This window comes from Argentina anserina, chromosome 3 (assembly GCF_933775445.1).
Source record: "Argentina anserina chromosome 3, drPotAnse1.1, whole genome shotgun sequence".
NCBI lineage: Eukaryota > Viridiplantae > Streptophyta > Magnoliopsida > Rosales > Rosaceae > Argentina > Argentina anserina.
The window spans coordinates 14,650,337-14,663,731 of NC_065874.1; the positions used below are offsets into that span (position 1 = coordinate 14,650,337).

Genomic DNA, 13,395 nt, shown 5'->3' on the forward strand with positions numbered 1-13,395 from the left:
ATACCCTTATAAATAATTATAACCATAGAAAATCAAAATAAAGTTGTAAAGTAAAAGTCTTGTCTAAATCCAAAAAACAAAATTATATTTAGCATAATTGCACTTTATGCCGAGAAAGCGGCGCACTATGTTTATGACACAAACACATTTGCAGAGACTTACAAATTAACAATCTTAAACAGAATTCATTGCACTAACTAAATATACATACTTGAAGACTAACCCTCTAACACTCATTGTAACCTCAAATGGCATTAATAGACCTGGAATAAAAATAAAAACCAACATAGTAGTTTACAAAATTTCCGAGAGGCCTTGCTCTTTGTTCTAAATATCCGGATATATCTCCGATATTAAGAAAACGATACGATATCCTAGATATCCTTTCAAGTTATCGTTGACCGATAATTTTATGGTCAAAATCTGATATATAAGGTTAAAAATCAGACCTTTTTTATTTTATGTCAAATAAAGATGTCATCGTTTTACTTTTATGAGAAAAGAAAAAATGATAAAATCTAAAATTGAGACGCGATGCGCTTTAAATCAGTAAAAAACTTCATCTTCTTCGAACACAAAAACTTCATATTCATATTTAAAGTGATTTTGAACACCGAGCTCTTAATCAGAGAAGCCGAAAACATCATCAGACGAAACCTCTAACTTCATATATGGAACCAAACCACTACCTATCTACCTCAAATCCAACAAATCCCTTTGTGTATTTTTATTTGGTACTTGGTTGTAGTAAAATTCATGACTATAATAAATTTTATTAAAATAGTAATTATGATGAATCCGATATAATCCGATATATCTCGATATATCCCTGTTATATTCTTATTTTACAAAACCGATACGATGCCGATAACCGCTATTTAGACCATTGGCCTTGCTAGACCAAGAATAAAAATAAAAATCAATAATATCTAATAGTTTACAAGATTCCGGGAAACAACCTAAATGAAGAAATAACATGCAACAAGTAAAAAATTCAAAGTCTCGTAATTTAAGATATAAAATTAGTACGAAGATCACATTCGATCAATGAAGTGGAATTGGATTTTTGCAAGTTGCACGACCTCCTTCACCACATCTTGTACACTCATTTCTAATTGCATCTTCACCAACGGAAGGAATTCGCACTGTCTTACGTCTTCTAGGTACTACTTGTCATATTGGTGGTATGGCAACTTTATTCAACACATCTTCAAGCACATCGATGTGTTGAAAAACGCCGTCAAATTGATTTCCCAAGCACGACGCCACTTTCGACGACGTTTGACCATGGCACCGAAAAACACCATGGAAGACTTTTGATGGTGTTTTTCAAACGACATTGATGTGTCTTTGTGTACTAGTGATCCCACTCATTTTTATTTCCAATTGGCCAAATAGGCTCTGCATACGCCAAAATCAATGCATTAGCTAGATGTGTTGAATAGGAGGGTCAAGTCTAATGTTCATGTCTTGATTACTTTCACTTCCTGATCTGTTCCAGAGTAATGTATAATGGAATTTTGTTGGGTTGCACTGAAAAGACTATCACAAACACAACTTGCTACATCTTCTCTGTCAACTATCTTCATTGTGTTGCATACCCCTACGCTGCTCTTATACTGATAATGCACTTTCATTCCGTATTGATCTGATTTAATACCAATTTGATGATATACTTCCTTCAAAAGCACTCATTACTACATAAAATCTTTCAATGACGTTTGAAAAACATCATGAAAAGGCTTTCATGACGTTTTTCAACGTCATCCCAAACGACATCTATACGGGTGCCATCGTAGGGATATCCTTCAATGACTGCAGAAAAACGTCATAAAAACTTTTTAATGACAGTTATAAAACGCCATGAAATGAGTTTACCATGACATTTTCCCACAGTCATAGAAAACAATTCCATGACATTTTTAAACTGCCATATAAATTGCTTTGATGACGTTTTTCTACTGTCATTAAATCTTTTACATATTATAAAAAAAAAGTATTTGATTTTCTGATTAAATTCAAAAATCAAATATATTTATGTTTATGCAAGGGAGACATAATATTAATAATTCCATTCAGATTTCATCATATAGTTCCACTACATCAAGAATCATCATATAAATCCACTACATCATACAACTACCCTAAAGAAAAAAAAAGTTGAAAACATCTTAAGGGTATCCTATTCAGGAAGTAATCTTTAGTAAACTTCACCCAATCAGTTCTAAGTTCCTGTGGTGCAGCCGCACACCTGTCAAAGTTAGAGAACACAAAAGCATAAGATCGACTAGCATTCCAAATCAAGCATGAAATACAAACAACCATATAGACCAACCCTGATACTACGTTTTGAGACAAACGAAAGATCTAATTGATAGACAGTCATAATTTCAAAGAGCATTGAATTTAACCACATGACTACAACTGAAATTCACATAACAATGGATTTACTAACCTTGGCATTGACACCATGTATTGATGATGCGTGCCTCTGACTTCAACCACATAAAGTTCCACATTAGATCAAATCCCCTGAAAATTAACAAAACCACCAATTAGAATAAGTTCCACAAAACCAACTGAAAATCAATACAATAGACCACCACTATGACTTCGGCTACATAGGAAACAAAACAAATACATAGCAAACTGAAGAACATGCTAAAACTCAGCAGAATTAAAAAACCAATACATAAATATGGCTCATTGGTGGGACTACTCAATTTTCAAAGATAATGGTACCTATTGTGTGCCACAGTACTGAACCATGTTCTCATTTCCAAACTGACTCAGAAGAGCAATCACCTGGAAGAAAAACAAAAACAAACAATCAGAAGAAGAATATTTCAGCTAGGTACGACAATGAAGGCACAATAACAGGGAGTCATGGACATACATTTTCAGGACATAAAAAGGAAAAGAAAGCCATTGTTGCATGTTTAAGTTGAGAAACTTCCTTCACAACAATGAAGCATCCACAACTGAAAGATAGCAAATCCATAATCAAAGATCTTGATGCAGACATAAAAAGCAAAAATGAATATATGGCACCACTCTTTTAATAAAAATCAAATGAGAATAACTTGTAAGTACTTTATAACTTGTAAATACTTTAGTGCAGCAAAGACAAAGAATAGTTCATTTCAACAGTGTCAAAAGTTTGTTGCAAGGAAGCAAGGATTTTATCCATGGAATTAGATAAGCAACCAGAGTTAGGCCTTTCCAACAGGGCTAGCTTCTTCTTTTTTTGAACGAAAACACGCCTAGCTCAACACCGATTTTACCTGAAGTCACGAGCCTTACCATGCATTGATGTTAAATTGAATTCATGTTCCTAATTGTAGAGCCAACTTTAAACTAGCAAAACCAGATCAATAGAAACCACAAGCAGCACCAAAATAACCAACTAAGACATGCACAAAATTAAGCATTGAAAAATTAAGCAGCTAGAACGAGTTTCGAGCAGCACTTACTCATAGATTCCTTCATAAACAGAGCCACAGGCCAACAAACAAAACAATAAAATCGCATCAAAACACGAGACTCAATTAATAAACACAATTACAATCACAATCAATAATCAAATAATCAACAATCGAAAACTCATCAGTTCCTGCTCTCAATGGAAAGGAAGAGAGATACGATATCACCATGTTTTCCTTCCAAATGGTATTAATAAATCATAATACAAAAGAGAACCCAACTTAAACCTCAATGAAATTAATCGATTGAACCAACCCTTACACTCTAGTCATTAATCACATAATAAAGTTTACTACATAACCAAATCCTAATTGAATAAACAAAAACAAATGAAAGCCCACATCAATCCATAAACATAAGTGATTTTATACCAGGAAAGAATTTGCCTCTCAAAATCCATCCTCATCGGGAAAACACTTCCATAAGTGTTGGCTGAGATTCTCCTCTCAATCTCATCTTCCATCTTCTTCGTCTGAAACTCAGAAAATTAAGCCCTAGAAAAAAATACATCAATTTTTAAAAATAAAAGTGAAAACAGATAGAGAAATCAGTTTGATTGGTGAGCAGATTCGGCTGGGTGAGCCCAAACGAGGTTGCTCTTGATGTTGTTAAGGCCAAAACAGAAAATATGGTGTCCATGGAGGGATTTGCAGAAGATTGGGGAAAACCCCAAATCAGTTCCAAATAAGGAAATTAGAAGCATAGAGTGATTGGAAATGAAGAAAGAAAGCTAGAGATCACCGTTGTAAACCAATCGATGGCTGGAAATCAATTAATTGATCAGAGTTGCAGAGAATGAACCGAATTCTTCTCTTTCGATCTGCTTCAAGGATGATTGCATGCGAGTTCTATGAACTGGATTTGACAAAGGTAAGAGATAGGAAAATTTTGGTGACAACGCGCCTGTCAGAGTCGCAACGACGATGGCGGTGTGGGTTGGAGGTGGCTGGGCTGCACAGCTCGGTCTCTCTGCTTCTTTGTCGAGAGAGAGAGAGAGAGAGAGAGAGAGAGAATAAGCGTATTTTAATTTTGGGCCGAAACAAGTTTATGACGCAAGGTAATGTCATAGCCCACTACAATATTTTGTGACGAATTGAAAATGTCATGGAAGATTTTTCATGACGGCTAACAAAATGGTGTAATATATTTTTATCATGCCGTTTTAAAAATGGTCATGAAAATATTTATAATGATAATAAAAAACTGTCATTACATTTATGACATTGGGAAAACGTCATAAAAGGAGTGAGAACAACAATGATGTTTCTCAAATTGTCATAAAACTAAATCCAGATTAACATTAATGACGTTTCATAAAACAAAGATCATTGAAATGTACTTTTTATGACGTTTTACAGCAAATGTCATAAAATTAGTGTCATTTTAATAGGTAATATTGTTTGAGATTATCATTGATTTCGATTGATCACCCGTATATTGAGAATTAACCCACTTCCCACCGTAATATAGAACAATCATGAACTGGTTCATATTTCCTGAATGAAAAAAGAAAAAACGACTAAGAAAGTTGAACATGCATGAAAGTAGTATGAGTAGCTTCAATACAATCATATATCAATTGCATAACAATGCAGCCTTAATTATGGATTTCTTCAGAGCTACTTAGCAAGAGATAAACAAAAGCAAATATCAAATTAGCACATGCATCTTACAAATATCTAATACCTTACTGTCTTAGATTCCTACACGAAAACACAAAGAGCCAAAATATCATCTCTCTATTGGTCTCTGGTACTAAAGTACTAATTAATGACTGCATGATACATCAAAGAAACACCCTCTGAATTTGCAAGGAGAAGAAGATGGATACAAGAAACTGCGAGACTCCATAATTTGTCCCAAACCTTGCAGTCTGGATGTCGACTTGCTCCTCATAAATGGTTCCTATACAGAACAACTAGTCTCCCCACATGGCCACACCTATTTAACAATGGATCAAACATTGATGCTAGAATCAAACATGATGCATGCTATCAATCGGAATACTCTTGAAGAACCCTAAAATCCTTTTCCAAAAAGCTATAGAAAATTTACAGAAAATTTATTGTATTTGATTCTCAGTTATAACTCAATTCTAAATTAGAAAGCAGTAAAGATTACTACATACATACCTTCAAAATGGTATTTCAATTTTTGGCAGAAACTAATAGTCGTAGTCTCGTAGAAAGGTCTCTTCGCTTGCTTGTGCGTAGAAACAAAAGTCATAAGGAATAGAAGTCAAGATGAAATGGTAGAACGGTATAGTGGTCTCGTTCACTCTCATTTTGGTTAGTTTTCATTAAGTAGAAAAAAGATGGCTAAAAATCAATTTAGTAATTAAAATATGGTTATTTCTCTAAATTTCTCCCCCTCCTGGCCAAGCAAACGATGTTGTTTTCCATTTTGAGTCAATCTTGTTCCTATTTTACAGTTTTGCCTCCTACAATTTAGAAACAAGGGCAGTAATATATAAAAATTTCTGAGACTTGCCATGGTCTAATATGAAATGAACAAGGCTTAATAAATTCCCATGAATTACTCTTGTGTATCCAACATACTTTGAATTAAGCAGGAAGAGCTTAGCAATACTAGTCATATTTTAGTTAAATTTCAAGTAAAATAGTTTTAAAATTATTTTGGCTAGCCAATTTAGAAATACGTCTAAACATATTCTCTAAAATAACTTAAAAATTATAATTGAGAGTCTGCTGAAAATATTCTAATGCAAGATTTAAAGGTAATGTATATCACACTTTCTGTAATCCCCCTTCATTTGAGCTCAGTATGTTCAAGAATCAAGATAATCTTTTTACGTCATAGAAATACATACTGGCTTAATAACAAAAAAAAGTATGTAAATAACACTATACATACTGACAGTAACCGAATTTTGGCCACTCTGCTCATTTCATAAAGCATTGTGCTAGGTTTAATAACACTTACCCTTTTGTAACAAAAAAAAAACAACACTTACCCTTTGAAATGGTTTTTAGATAATGTATTGGTTAGAAAAAGAAACCATCTACAAATTTATATTAGAAAAAAGTCACTATTTATGAATTAATTATAAAAAAAGTCACCATATTTAAATAGAAATTAGAAAAAAATCAACAAAATTTAAAAAAATCACTTTAAAAATATTTTCTAGACTATTTTGTCATTTCTCACTCTTTTTTTTCCTTCTTATTCTAATTTCGGCCATAACTTTTCAGTCCGACGATAGATTTTGACGAAATTGATACCGTTAGAAAGATCTCGCTCCCCTCTTTCATTTGATATACTACCCACTCTGAATCGACAAATCGTACAAGACGCAACAACTATCGCAAAGGGTTGTCGCCATTGATGGCGGTGCTACAAGCAATTCTGGCGAAACCGAAGCTCAAGGTTCCCTAATTCTAGCTATTCTCTTCATTCTTAACATACTTATACCAATCTCATTTGAATTTTAACTAAATTTTGCATATTTCCATATTTCCTCTCGGCATGTCACACCTACTGTCACAATCACTGTCACAGACACTGTCACACTACCTCTTACACTAACTGTCACAACTGCTATCACACCCACTGTCATAGAAGTTGTCACACTATCTATTTACACTAACTGTTACACCCATTGTCATAACCTCTGTCACACTACCTATCACAACCACTATCACACTACCTATTACACTAACTATTACACTTCCTGTCACATATACTGTCACAACCACTGTCACAACCCCTATCACATTACCTGTCACAACCCTGTCACAACTTCTATCACACTACCTGTCACAACCACTATCACACCCTTTGTCACACTACCTGTCAAAACCTCTCTCACAACTCCTGCCACAACCTCTCTCACAACCAATATCACACTACATGTCACAACACATGTCACAACTCACAACCCATGTCACAACCCCTATCACACTACGTGTCACAAACCCTATATACATGTCACAACCATTGTCCCACTACCTATCACAGCCACTGTCACAGTCACACTTTTGGTCACACCACCTGTCACAACCTTTGTCATACTGTTTTATGTGACTATGTTGTGAAAAGATGAAGAAGAATAATGACTAGAATTAACGTACATTTGTTTACAATTATGTGATCTTGAACTTCTTGAATTAACGTACAAGGGGCAGCAACCCTCGCAAGGGGCTGCAGCTGTCCATAGTGGTGCTCCAAGGTATTCCGGCGAAATCAAAGCTGAAGTCTCCCCAATTCTAGTTTTTCTCTTCATTATGAGCATACTCATACCAATCTTCCTTCAATTTTAACATCATTTCGCATATTTAGACATTTTCTCTTAGCATGTCACATATGTTGTTAAACCCGTTGTCACACTTTCTGTTACACCTTTTGTCACACCTGCTGTCACACTTGTTGTGACACCTTCTGTCACACCTACTGTCAAACCGATGTCACAATCGCTGTCACAACCGTTGTCACACTACCTATCACACTCGTTGTCACACCTCTTAACACACCCGTTGTCACACTAACTACCACACCTTATGTCATACTACTGGTCACAATCGTTGTCACAACCACTGTCAAATCTCCTGTCACACTACCTGTCACACCCACTGTCACAACCGTTGTCACAACCACTGTCACACCCGCTATCACAACCACTGTCACACCCGCTGTCACACTACCTTTACACCTACTGTCACAACCACTATCACACTACCTGTCACACACATTATTACATTGTTTTATGTGACTGTTGTGGGAAGAAGAAGAAGAAACAGCTATGGGCACCCAAAAATTGCTCTGGGCACCCGTGTCATTATCCTCAATTGAATTGGTCACTGTACACCTCTAAAATCTCCTCTGAATCCTCTCTGGTCACAATGCACTGCCACCACCACTCACTTGCGCTCTTCATGTCGCCTGACAAAGACGACTAAACCTGCTTCGCCGGCGTTTTCTGCATCTGCTCCACCGATGAGAATGGCCGCCCCAACAACGATCTTGTTGAATATTTGGTGTGCGCCATTGCGGGACATCTGATCCCTCTCTGTCGTTATTGTACTACTTCTCTTCACTCCATTTAAACTGAGACTCGTTGTTTTCTACTTCAAAGGCGTTGGACTTGGTGGCGAGGCAACTGTTCGGGTTGACCCAGAAGACGGCGTATGGCTTGAGGTCTTCGTTCTTCCAACTGACATCTTAAGGTGCTTGGCAGAGACGATCTTGAGGTCGAGACTCGAGATCTAGAGGCTTCGACGGTTGAGGGCGGGAGGGGGAGGCTAGAGAGAGCAACGGGAGGTGAGTGTGTGGTGTGGAAATAGATCTAATGGCACGATTATAATTATTTTAAACTATAGGGGCAACGCTTTAGCAATTTTACATGAGTGGCTTTTTTCTAATTTTCAAAACATAGGTGATTATTTTATAATTTCATGTGTCAAATGTGACTTTTTTATAAGAAGCCCTAACATATTATATTTAAGAGGTGTTTTATTAGGAAAAAAAAGAGAGAGAAAGAGAGGCAATTTATTTACTACATGTAGTTTTTGTAATTAATCTTTTGTAAGGATGTACACTCATGTACATGTGTTCTTGTTTTTACACATATTGGAATTTGATAGTTATATGGGCGGGTCGGGTTTATCCTTCAATAAACAAATAGAAGCCGGTTTGTGTCGGGTCGTTTATAAAATGAGTCCATCCTCTCTCTCTCTCTCTCTCTCTTCTCTCTCTCTCATCATCATCATCTGATTCCCGATTGACCCAATTTAACCAGCCCTAGATCGACTTGAATAGTTGAATTTACTTACTTGTTATACTAGCGTTCAAGCATGGCCGACCGAATTTACAGTATCGATGTAGTCTTGTAGATCAAACGGGAAGGCATATCTCCCAGCGAACTGTTGGAGGGCGAAATAGCGATCAAGCTACACTGTGTGAGGAGAACAGGAAGACGACGTTCTTGGGCTGATCCAATTATCTTTGATCGCAATGATGTTGCTAATATTGATCGAGACACAGCTTTGGGTAAAATTGTATTCAATCAATCCAAGTAGAAATGGACCAGTTATACAAGCTTTATCGCAGAGAATCATTCCGTGGTTGGTCTCCCAGAGTCGTTCCATTAAGAAGCTTTGGTAATTCTGCATGAAGCAATAAAGACCGCCGAGTCGCCTGAACTCCCTATTGTCGTGACCGCATGCACAGTCGATGTGCGCACAAGGCTTGATAGGACTATTATGGAGCAGACGCAGTCTTGCACCATCTGTATGGTGGTGGATTTTGAAGAACAAGATGTTGATCAACTAGTGCTTACTAAGATGCCCAGCTCCCACTATTTCCATGGCAATTGCATTCGTCACTGGCTGCTAATCAATCATCTATGCCCCATGTGCCAATACCCCATGCCCGTGGAGGATCACCACCTAGCCTTAAGGTGCTAGGAGCTTCAAAACAATGTTAAAATCAACCGTGGTTGAGAATATACATCACATATTAGAAATAAGGACCTAGCTTGTGAGTTTATAAGAGTTTTGACCACTCCATCCATTAACAATTAGTTTTGAATGTAAACTCAAATCACTTTATCATGGTATCAGAGTGAGTTACCTATGTCCATGTATGAAAGCCCAAATGACCACACGAACTCCACGTCAGTTAAAATATTGTCTATATGTATGGCTTGAAAATTCGCCATACGTACGGGGGCGTGTTGAGAATATACATCCCACATTGAAAATTTAGATCTAGCTTGAGATTCACATCTAAAACTAATTGACAATGGATAGAGTGACTCAAATCCTTATAAACTCACAGACTATGTTTTAATTTCCAATGTATGATGTATATTTTGAACACGCTCCCGCAGGTGTGGCGAATTTTAAAGTCATATATGTAGACAACATTTTGGGTGACGTGGAGTCCGTGTGATCATTTAGGCTTCATACGTGGATGTGTGTAACCCGCTCTGATATCATGATAAAGTGATATGGGGTTCACATCCAAAACCAATTGGCAATGGATAGAGTGACCAAAACTCTTATAAACCCACATGTTAGATCTCAATTTTCAATGTATGATGTATATCCTCAACAATCTTCACCTGTCCCTTGCCTTGTGATTCAGTTGCCACCAGTTAAATGGATTTTTGAAAAAAAAAATCATATTTTTGCAACCTGGAAAAGGAAGGGGTGATGATTCAGTTGCTGGTGAAGGATTTTTGCGATGCCAGAAAAAATTGGAGAACGAATTAAAGAGGATATGTTGGATCCAACTCTGACATGTAGATATACGTCAAGAAGGATTTGAAACGATGCGATTTATTCTCTGGTCAATTGAGGCCCATGCTTTTTTTCTTTCGAGCCAATCTTGTTTCTTTAAAAAAAATTGCAGTTTTACCTCCTGCAATTCTCAAACAAGGCCAATGGTCTCACACTCTCACATGAAATAATCAAGGCTTCATAAATTACCATGATGAATTAATCCTGTGTGTCCAGCGTACTTTAACAACTGTTACAATAAGTCAATAACAGTTCATTGAGTTCAATACGATAGCAATAAAAGATCTTAATAGTTAAAGTTAAATGTGTCAACCTAATAGGAAACTCGGCATCAACATCGGTCTAATGGGAACCTCAGAGCATATATCTATATGGAAGTGTACGTGATGATCGAACGAAACTAATCCTTTTTTTTTTTTGAAAGGGAACTAATCCATATTTTATAAGCAATATGAATGATTACATTGAGGGGCGGAACCACTTAGTGGGCCGGTAGGACTATAGTCCAGCCAAAATTAAATTTAATATTTTGTTGTAAAGAAAATGAAATGAATCTACTCATTTCATTGATAATCCCCTTTATATAAGAGTCAAGATTACAATAGAAATAAATGGTAATTACAATGGCAATTAAGGCTACATAATGGTGATTGATCTGTTACATCCGTTGACCATAAACGTCATTAACTTATTCCTTTATTTGCTTTAACGAAGGCACACTAATGGTGTTTTTCCTTCAACACTCCCCCTTGTGCCGAGTTTAAAGGTATAATGGTGCATAAGATGTTGTCTCATTAAAAACCTTGCCAAGTAACAAAACCCAATGGGAGAAAATAACACCTTGGTCGAATGAGAAAAGAGCACAACGCACAACGCACATATTACATTTAAGATTAACATATATGTGCTAGACTCCCCCTGATCTTTACATTAATCATGGGAGTTTTGATAACTTTTACATATTTAATGATGCATCTTATTTGGTACGTGTTTCTTTACGCCAAATGTGTAACGACGTGAATATAATTCATTCTCATCATGTCGTTTTATCTTTTCTTTACAGGGACTATAAACCTAAACCTTTAGGTATTTGTTGTTGCGTGGGCGCTAAGCTATACATCGAATGAGAGGTCGGGTCAAGTATATTGTGTTAAGTGCAATAATGCGTCTTTGCACTTGTATAGGGAATCTCATTTCCTGACACTTATTTGTCATCTTTCATTTTGTAACGACCCCAAAATTTCGAGCTTAAAAACTCAAAATTCTAAAGTCGTTAAACACCAAATAATCTCAAATAAATCGAAATCATTAAAGCGTAACAGCGGATCACATCTGAGTTTAAAATATAACTCAGTCAAGCCGATTATTACAAACCCAAATGATAGTTCAACATATAACAAATGGAATTGTATAATCCTCACAACAACCTCACAAATAAAATCACACCAAATCACACACACAATCCACGCTGGAACCTCACCACGACTGGATGCGATCGACTTCGAGTCTTCGGAGTCGTCACTCAATCACCACTACTCAGTACCTGCGGAAGTATCCCCTACACCATTGGAATTGGTGCACCGGGATTGCAACACAAACCCGGTAAGCTTTGCAGCTCGTATGAGTAAAATATTAAAATAACTCTCGTCTCGTAAAAGACACAACTCCACATCAACACAGTATAATGAAAATCATGAGAAAACGAGCAACCCATCTGGTTACTCTAATACTTTCACAAAATGGTAACTAATGAGCGCTGGTACACATCCGTTACCCCTCACTTAGTATACCGCTGATGTTGGGTAACCACCCGCCACCCAACATCCAAAACAAGCTGAGTACCCATGAGCAGATAACCACCCGTTACCTCCATGCAGTACTATGGCAGACAGACTAGAGCTCTAACTGTATCGTAACCTTCGCCCGGCCAAAGGCTAGGTTCCGACTTGCCTCACATGTACAATAATCTCACATCATATTGTACCACACATCACGTCCGAAGACAAATCACAATATTTCACATTTTCCGTGATAAATCATGTACAATAATCACACATCATATTGTACGTTTTAAAACTTTCACGATATATCCACAATAAAAATCATAACAGTATATTATATAGCAAACTATATATATTCGTACTTATTTACCATTTATACAATATATACATAGTCCACTATATCCTATACATGTCATATTTCATAAACACCTGAAAATTACGTACGATAATCTCACATCATATCGTACCATTTAAATCACACACATGCACAATTTTCCTGTCACCGAAATGACTATTTTTAATGAATTAATAACAGTACGTAATTTAATGAACTATATATATATATGTACTTATTACCATTATACAGTATATATGTAGTCCACAAAATTATATACATGTTGTAATTCATCTGATAAACACACTTGTAAAAATGTTGAATCACCACGAGGGTAGATTCGTAATTCAGTGAGATTTTACTCACCTTATCGACTCAAGCGTAATTCCTCAATTCCCGATGCTAATTTCCTTCCCTCGCTTATAGATCACCTTGAAAAGATAAGAAAGGAATTTAGGATCGTTTCGTTAAACCTTTAAATGCCACAACAGTAATAAACGGTTACTGTTCAGCAATTTTGGTTTATACGAAGTTACTG

At 36.3% G+C, this 13,395-nt stretch overlaps 1 long non-coding RNA gene across 1 annotated transcript; it reads right to left on the minus strand.

The window, feature by feature from the left end:
- Window positions 1–2,057: 2,057 nt before the first annotated feature.
- LOC126786340 (uncharacterized) lies at window positions 2,058–4,161 on the minus strand. The gene is made up of 2 exons (XR_007671188.1): window positions 3,855–4,161; window positions 2,058–2,532 (listed from the first exon to the last, which is right to left on the minus strand). It is a non-coding gene; the product is annotated as an uncharacterized LOC126786340 (long non-coding RNA).
- Between the last annotated feature and the right edge of the window lie 9,234 nt (window positions 4,162–13,395).